Consider the following 8,605-nt stretch of genomic DNA (forward strand, 5'->3'; position numbering starts at 1 on the left):
ATTAGGGATGCAACAATATAGTTAGCCCACAGTAAAATACATACCTCATTTTTTTTAATCACGGTTTTCAGTTTGGTCCGGCATGTTATATCAGTAGTGTTTTTTGTGATGTGATTTGCAATTTAAAATGCGCTTTTTAAACCAATAAAAAAAAAAACTCCTGTACACTGGAACATTGATTATCGTTAGGGCTGCACGATAAATCGCATGCGATATTTAACGTGCATCTATTATCGTATGTCAAATTTCTTTTGAGAAAATAAATTTTTACCCAAAATAAGATGGAATGGCCATGTCTGTTTCATTCATACTGGAAGCCGGAGGGCACACTCGTGCAGAAACTCCACATATGCATCACAGAAGTAATAGAACTTATGCCGCTCCAGGAAATCCCTAATATGGACAAAGGCATTCAGCTATGCTATCGCTGTAACTGAATAAAAAGAACATAGAAAAATTTAGAATCGTGAAACATAAAGACAATACACACACGACTGAGACAATGTATAGTTTATCTGTGTTCTTCAAGCCATCTCGGGTATTTTCATAATAGTTAAATACATTTGTAATCTATTGCTAATTGGCATAGCCTTTTTTACAGTATAGAATATATTTTCTGCCTCATTCTGTAATAAGAAGCCACATCAGATCACTAAAAGGAGTTAATTCAAAAACTGATGTTGTGGAGTAAAAACATTTTATAATGTTCTCTTCTGTTGGACAACAGGTTTAGAAGCGCATCTCATTATAAGTCATTACAAGGGAAGATGACGTGTGTTGCTTTTTCAAATGCACATTATAAGAGGGGAGGTGTTTCCTCACGTGAAGTCATGGGCACACAGAGCAAATTCGGAGAGAAATAAAACACACAGAAATTATTTAAACACAAAAACTGCAATTCACAAGCGCGTATTGGACCATGGATGTGGTACCGAATGGTTCAATATTATATTGAGAATTGTGGCATCCCTTTATATATATATATATATATATATATACACACACAAACACACACACATATGTATCTGTGTGTATATATAGTCACATTTGGAGTCTTAAAATAACTTTAAGTACATTTTTTTTTTTTTTAATCAAGCAGGATATTGTTTGGATAATAAATAAGTTATAAATATGCCATAATTACAAAATCAGTTTCACATTATGTAGACTAACACTTGAGTGAAAAAGAATATTACAAATATGACTTAAAGTCGTAAAAATAATTAAATAAAATACATGCGCACATATATTTGATTAAAATCAGGCTGTATATAAGCGCAGTATAAACAGTACAGCATAATATACCAACTGACACATTTCCACCATGGCACATTATATATAATCAAATCATCCTTCCCTAATCCAAACTCTAAAACAGCCAATACTCTGTGTGAGCAGACGGTAATACCAGCGTTTGTATTCAAAGTGGTGACACAATCTTTTCTCAACATTTCTCACCTTTTCTCACCATAATGAATTCTGTTTAATTAACTCTTAAGAAACACCTCGAAGGCCTAAATTCAAGCTGTGTATTATTTTCTTGATCTGCCCGCCACAGAGCCCTCTTTGTCTTGGCAGGCAACCGTTGGATTAGATTTATCTAACGAAATTTTGCAAGCATGACCTCATATCTTATCGAACTGGGTACACAAAAATGCAGCTGGTGAAATCACCCGTGTCGTAATGTCACCACAGAGCTCCTTGGAAAGACTTTACTTTCACAGTACCTAGCAGAAACCAGTCTCGAACACAAAGACAATAAGTCTGATCATGAGATCTTCAGGGTCCTAAAATGTGGGTATGGCGATTCTCGCACCTTTCATGTGGCTCTCAACGTGGTGATAAATCCATTACCTCTGCCTCATGACCATCACACTTGCTGCTGTCCTCTCTCGCCATATATCAATCTTCTCCATCATTCATAAATTCTAAAAATCCCCTTTTAGTTAATTGCCGAACCAATTTAATTTCTAAAAAAGCTCTCTGAACAGCAAGTCATAATGAAGTAGGGATACATCCACCGACTCTCTCTGACAACGCCGCTCTTTTTGCGCTTGCTGGTGTGAATGGATGAACAGTGAAAGATGCTTGCATTAAAGCCATATAATTATGTGAGGGTGAAGCACTCCATAGCTCAGCTTATTGTAGCAGACACAATGCCCTTGCCTGAGCTCTGTAGGCTCCAGAAAGGACAGGCGGCTAAGAAGTTGTGAAGGACAATCCCCCCTAATAGGACAGCACTGTGGCGGCCTTGGACTCTGAATTCTCTGCTCGACGGGACATACATCAATCCCCCAGCCCAGCCACAGACAGCCCTGTAACCTTCAAAAGTTTCAGGATCGGCGAGGAATGATTGGCATTCGAGTGAGCCACTTTTCTCAGTGGGCTTTGCTTCATATAACCCAGGGTGGTTAAATTAAGACACCATTGAATAACAGACTTAAGTCCAATTTAACTGTCGCCCCTACTGCGTCCTCTCAAGCCTTCAATTATGCTGATCCTGCCACATGGTGACCTGTGAAAACCTTTATCCCCATGGCCATTAAAGCTGTCTAGAGACCTAGATGCAGGAGCCAGGGCAATACATGTTGGAAATGATCGGCTCAACCCGCCGTCCTCATTCAAAACTGACCTAGAACTCAATGACTAAAGAGCCCAAATATAGTGGTTTTGGTGAATATTTCTGGAAAATATCTACAGAATCAGCCAACATCCAAAACAAGTTACAAAGTTGGTTTGAAAGTTTCAAAAGTCACTATGACGATTAATTATAAGCAGGCCCAGATGGAATCTGCAGGCGCTTTTCACGTTTCCGATGCTGATTTTGAAGGAAAAAGTGCAAAATTCTGTGCTATGGATTTTAATATGGTAAAAATGTGATTAATGGAGCTTTTATTGGTACATGAAAGCATATGCGTAGCTAATGTGAAATACTTCTGGGACACTGATGTCCCACGGTACTTCTAAAACTCTAAAAGTTGCGAGGAAATGGAAGTGGTGATCGTTTCTTATGTATTCTGATGTACACACAAGAATTGATTATTAAAAAATGCAGGGCAGAGACTTGGTTCTACGCACTAGTTGTTGACTGGATGTTAAGATGCGGGCGTTGCAATCAAATGAATGTGAGCATATGCATTTAGTAATATATAGGTTAATCTTCATTTCATGCAGAATTTAAACAGCATTTTGCCAATTATTTTACAACTAGTGAGGGAGAAAACAGCTCTATTCTAAGTGGTTGGATTAGACAGAAGATATACTAAAATACATAAACACAAAATCTAAATTTTATGTTTTAACCACATAGCGAGGCCAAAGTTTTGTAGTGCACCTTTAGAATAAATATTCATGCATTAATATATATATTTAACCTCAAATTCTGATGTTTATTAAACAAACCTCCATGGACATGTAATACATCAATTATATATCATATACCATAATCAAATGTCTGAAAATGTGACCCAGAAAATATCACAAACAAATATGTAAGGGGTGAGGCATGTGTAGACCTTTATGAATGACCGGCATTCCAATTCTACAAAATTATGTGGGCACATGTGATCTTGGCTATAAAACTTCATAGGAATCTGTAGATTACAGACTATAAAAAAAAACAAAATAATCCATAAATATTAAGGAAATGCATTGAAACTCAACTTGTTAAGTTTGGCTCCTGATTTCTGAGAGTCTTAATGCATGTGAAGTTAAAGATAGTTGCACACGTGCCATAAATCGCATACCTAATATTGGCCTACTCTATGAAAACATCACTGATACACATCGCTCGCCTCGGGCTGACATTTCTATTCTACAGATGGAAAATCATTTCTGTGGTCGTGTGGTGTACTGCTGATAGATGAGCTGGCACACTGAGACATGATTTAAGATGCTTCTTTCCTTTTGCCCTCCACTTTTGCTTACGCCATTAGTTTAATACAGGACTCTTTGCTTGCATTTGTCTTTTTTTTAACCACCCCCTCCTCACGACCACAACACGAGCCAATTGAAGAGGCACTGTAAATGTATTTTTCTTAAAAGCTGGTGCACTGCTGAGATCTCATTGATCTCTGATGTTTACAAGATCACGTTCAGCCGGTTGTCTCTTCAACAAGCCTTTGCTTGCGCGTGCACCTCTCCTCCTGATTTATCTGACCCCGATCTTGCAGTGGGCTGGCTGTAATTTTTTTTCTCGCAAACTATGAATAATACACTTCAATCTCCATTATGGTCAATGAATTATGGGTTATGATTGAGGGGCGTGGTGACCTCCTGTCTGGTAGATGATCCTGTCATTATCTCATGAACAATGAACCCCTTCCAGCCATCCATACGGAGACACACACACACAAACATTTCAATTTTTCACTCCATCCCTCCATTTCCTCATCCTGGCTTTCTTTCCACATGGTCAGATGGCATTTACTGTTCCGCCCTGTGCAAAACGACAGGAGTATTTCTGTCTCTCTCTACACCAACCACATACTCTGTCAAAGTTCAGTTACCTGAGCTTTGAAATTCAATTTGTAACACGATGAACTGACATCATAACATTATTCAGAACAACAAAATAGGAAAGCAGGTCATCTCCGTAGGACTATGTGAGCATCATTTGGGAGTCTGACCATATGCAGAAAAGACCACAAGCACCTATATGCATAATCAAAAACAAAACTAAGCAAAAATTCATATATCATATCAGACATATCTTTGATTAGTCTATATCTATGACTATAGCTGTTTATTTATGACTTCACTAACAAGAATGTTAGTGAATCAAGTCTTTACAAATCTGTATGACTTACATTCTTCTGTGAAACACAAAAGATGATTTTACAGAACAGGTTTTCTTTTGTCCATGCAATGAAAGTAAAAGAGGTCAAGAACAACATGGAATGCCACTGATTTTCATGGTGTGAAATGAAATATTTTGTGTTCCACATAAAAAGGAAAGTCTTACAGGTTTGGAATGGCATGAAGGTGAATAAATAAATGTTGAAAGATTTTAATTTGTGGGTGATCTATCCCTTGAATATCAAGTAATGTTACAAGAAATGATTCATTTACAAAAACAGAAAACGTGAGTTGATATTCAGTCCACAAATATTAGTATTAACTGGCTGTTATCACTATCCAAGATATCCACCTCTTTTAATCTAGACTTCAGTGGCAAGATCGTTTACAAAAGCTTTCCTCACAGCCTTTTAAGAAAGGCTAAGAGTAACATCTTAAACAAAACCACACAATGCAATAAAGTAAGCTTTAACATAATGTGAGGGGGTAGTCAGGTTTTTGGGTTACATGTTATCATGATCTTAAGCAAGCTGTTCCTCCCGAAATGCAAACATTTGGGAATATTTAAGACCAGAGCAAACAAAGAGTAAGGTCTGATGTAAGAAGAGGACCACCTCGGCAGTTTTTATTTAGTCATGCTTTACACGAACATCATAATTAACACAAATAATGCTTGAAAAAATAAACAGTGTCTCTGCGGATCATTATATACAGGAGGTTTCATTATTCAGTGCAGCTGGGCTAATGACACAACACCATGCTCATTCAATACTGTCAAATGTCATGAGGTATATTTATTCTAAAGTACCTATGAGTCAACACCTTGAACATTATATACTTCAGGTTCTGTTGTTATTCACAGCCCCACACTGATTCGAAAAATGCAACAAATGCCAGAGGCTTAAATGTATAATATGTAAAGGTGCACTCAGTAACATTATACTGACACCTACTGGCCTGGAGGCATGTAGTACGTTTACTAACTGCTGCTGCTACACTAAATCTGTTTGTTTATCTTTTGATTTTCTCTGTTTCAAACTAAATATACAAATACTTATAATGCATATTCTTGGATTCAATCACATCGCACAGCTGACGAACTATTGCGATTTCTCTCTGTGGAACTGTTGCCAACATTTGCATTTCAGTGTTTTTCTTTAATGCCTATGCGTTGCAAAACACCTCCTTTTTAAAAATGTAATATAAAGTAAACATTATTAATAGTAGATGTAACTCAACTGAATGAGATGACATTGGGTCATGTGATATCAACATGCCTGCGCCCAAAGGGGCGACCACCTCAACATAATACAATTATAAAATAAAACACCCTTTTTTTAGACTATAAGGCACATTTAACTAGAGTATCATATTAGTGTACATCATTTTAAAGCTATTTCTCACACGTTCTGCTAATTTGTAAAACTTTGCTAATTAGCTAAATTAAAAAATAAAAATACTCAGTTCACCTTTAAATCCAAAAGCATTAAGTACTAAGTCTATCCACATGCTCATAAAATGTAATATGAATCATATGACGTTCTTCTTACACATCTCATAAGCTACTAAACACAATATTATTTTCAGAAAGCATAAACACTGCATGTCATGAGAAAGATATATAGCAGGTGAGATCATTTCATGTTTCTCGATGCAAGATCTTGGGGCACTTAAAAAAATTCACACAAACACTTCGAAGAGTCTCGGTTAGACTAAACATAAATGATGAGGTAAGCAAGGAGACAGAGTCATCCTCTTATCACAACCACAGTAACAATGTATCTAGTGCTTTAACTCAGCTCGACTACAATTAGCACAAGACTCTTTTATATCACATTTCACGTGCTTGCCAGGACCCTCTACAAATGCATTTGAGTAGCTAATATTCTGATATAGGATGCTTATAAAGGAAATAAGTACTTGTCGCTTTCATGTAATCGTTTGATCACATGCAGTTGATTAAAAAACGCACATATTAGACGCGCATGCCTGCATGTAAACATTCAATCAAATAAATGAAGACTCAAAATGGAAACGTCAGCTCCCACCACCACCCCATATATCCTCCGCTTATTTTATAGGCTATACGCACAAGCCATTAAAATACATAGCGAATTCTGGCTTTGCGGCTAACGCACGAATAAAACAAACGAATAAATGCAACAGAAATCTTAATTTCACACCAGTCTTACCTGTTCGGGTGGTGAAAAAAGAGAATCCCGTTGAAAATTATGCTGCATTCGGGGACAGTCAGAGACGCGTATTTTTTTCTCTTTACGAACAATTCAGTTGTAAAATAATAATAATGCAAAAACGGAAAGGTGACTGGGGCTGACAGCGTCTATTCCCCACATGTGCAGTTTTCTAGTGCTCTTGAGTCCTGCAGTCAGTCGCTGCTTGACTGAATTGTTTATTCAAGGTATCCCCGGCACTCTGCAATGCCATGTTCACTCCTCCTACCCTCATGGACGCTAGTGAGATCCGATTCGCGAGAGAATCATTCTTGTAATGATTCGGCAGAACCGATTCGTTTGTAAATCACCTAAGTGGACCTTTATAATTATGAGAAAGAAAAAAACACGCACTATTATGTTGACCACATTTGCACCAAAACACCATAATTACTCAAATTTACTTAATTACTTAATAATAAATTAACAGTCATGCTATGCTAGATCTCAGGATCTCAGGAGCGAGTTTCAGGACAAACTAGTATCAAGCTATCATGTTCCAAAACATAGATAGGCCTACCAGTTTAAACTGGATTTACCTACCAGGAGAGATGGGATTTCCCTTCAAATGCTCAGAATTTTTTTGTATGTTTGCTTGCATTTTGGCTGACACTATAGTCGCTGACACTAAATTAACTTAATTTTATTATAGTGGTCTGCTGAAAAGAAAAAAAGAAGAAGAAGAAAAGAAAAAAATGTTTTTCCATGTGCTTAAAATCTGTGGGGTGGATGACATGTTAACACAATAAACATTTGACACATTAAATATAATGAATCATACATTTTGCTATAAACAGCTGCTTTTTTTAGCTATATTTTATAACAACAACAAAACAAATAAGTGTAAAATTACTTCTGGGAAGACTTTTGAGTGATGATTCAAATTAATTATTGAATCATTTTAATCGGTTCACTACAATGAATCACCCGAGCGAATCGAATCGCTAAGATGATTCGGACTTCCCAATAGACGCCACCCTTAAAGCCACAGCTGAACTATCTGTCCTCTTCATAACCCTGTGCTTTAAATCAGATCATGACTTGTATGATCACATGTAAGCAGCACAAGGGAGAATCACAGATGGCTCTCTGACTGAACTCTCAGATGCTGATATACCGTAAACTCATGAGTGCAATCCTTTAACCCACAAGTATTTTTTTCTTTCCCATTTTTCATTCCCATTTGCATAAAGCAATATCTATCTATCTATCTATCTATCTATCTATCTATCTATCTATCTATCTATCTATCTATCTATCTATCTATCTATCTATCTATCTATCTATCTATCTATCTATCTATCTATCTATCTATCTATCTATCTATCTATCTATCTATCTATCTATCTATCTATCTATCTATCTATCTATCTATCTATCTATCTATCTATCTATCTATCTATCTATCTATCTATCTATCTATCTATCTATCTATCTATCTATCTATCTATCTATCTATCTATCTATCTATCTATCTATCTATCTATCTATCTATCTATCTATCTATCTATCTATCTATCTATCTATCGCAAATGTCAGAAAATGTTACATTACATTATTTAGATTTTTTTTAATGA

At 36.4% G+C, this 8,605-nt stretch overlaps 1 protein-coding gene across 2 annotated transcripts in view; it reads right to left on the reverse strand.

Moving 5' to 3' along the window:
• LOC107756533 (nuclear receptor-interacting protein 1-like) overlaps nt 1-7,219 on the reverse strand; it is a 37,904-nt gene extending 30,685 nt beyond the window's left edge. For both annotated transcript variants that reach the window (XM_016573689.1, XM_016573698.1), the window contains exon 1: nt 6,990-7,219. The gene's annotated coding sequence lies outside the window, so the exon portion shown is untranslated. The remainder of the gene's footprint in view (nt 1-6,989) is intronic.
• Nucleotides 7,220-8,605: the final 1,386 nt, after the last annotated feature.

The sequence above is a fragment of the Sinocyclocheilus rhinocerous genome, unplaced genomic scaffold, assembly GCF_001515625.1.
Source record: "Sinocyclocheilus rhinocerous isolate Xijiao unplaced genomic scaffold, SAMN03320098_v1.1 scaffold1152, whole genome shotgun sequence".
Lineage (NCBI taxonomy): Eukaryota > Metazoa > Chordata > Actinopteri > Cypriniformes > Cyprinidae > Sinocyclocheilus > Sinocyclocheilus rhinocerous.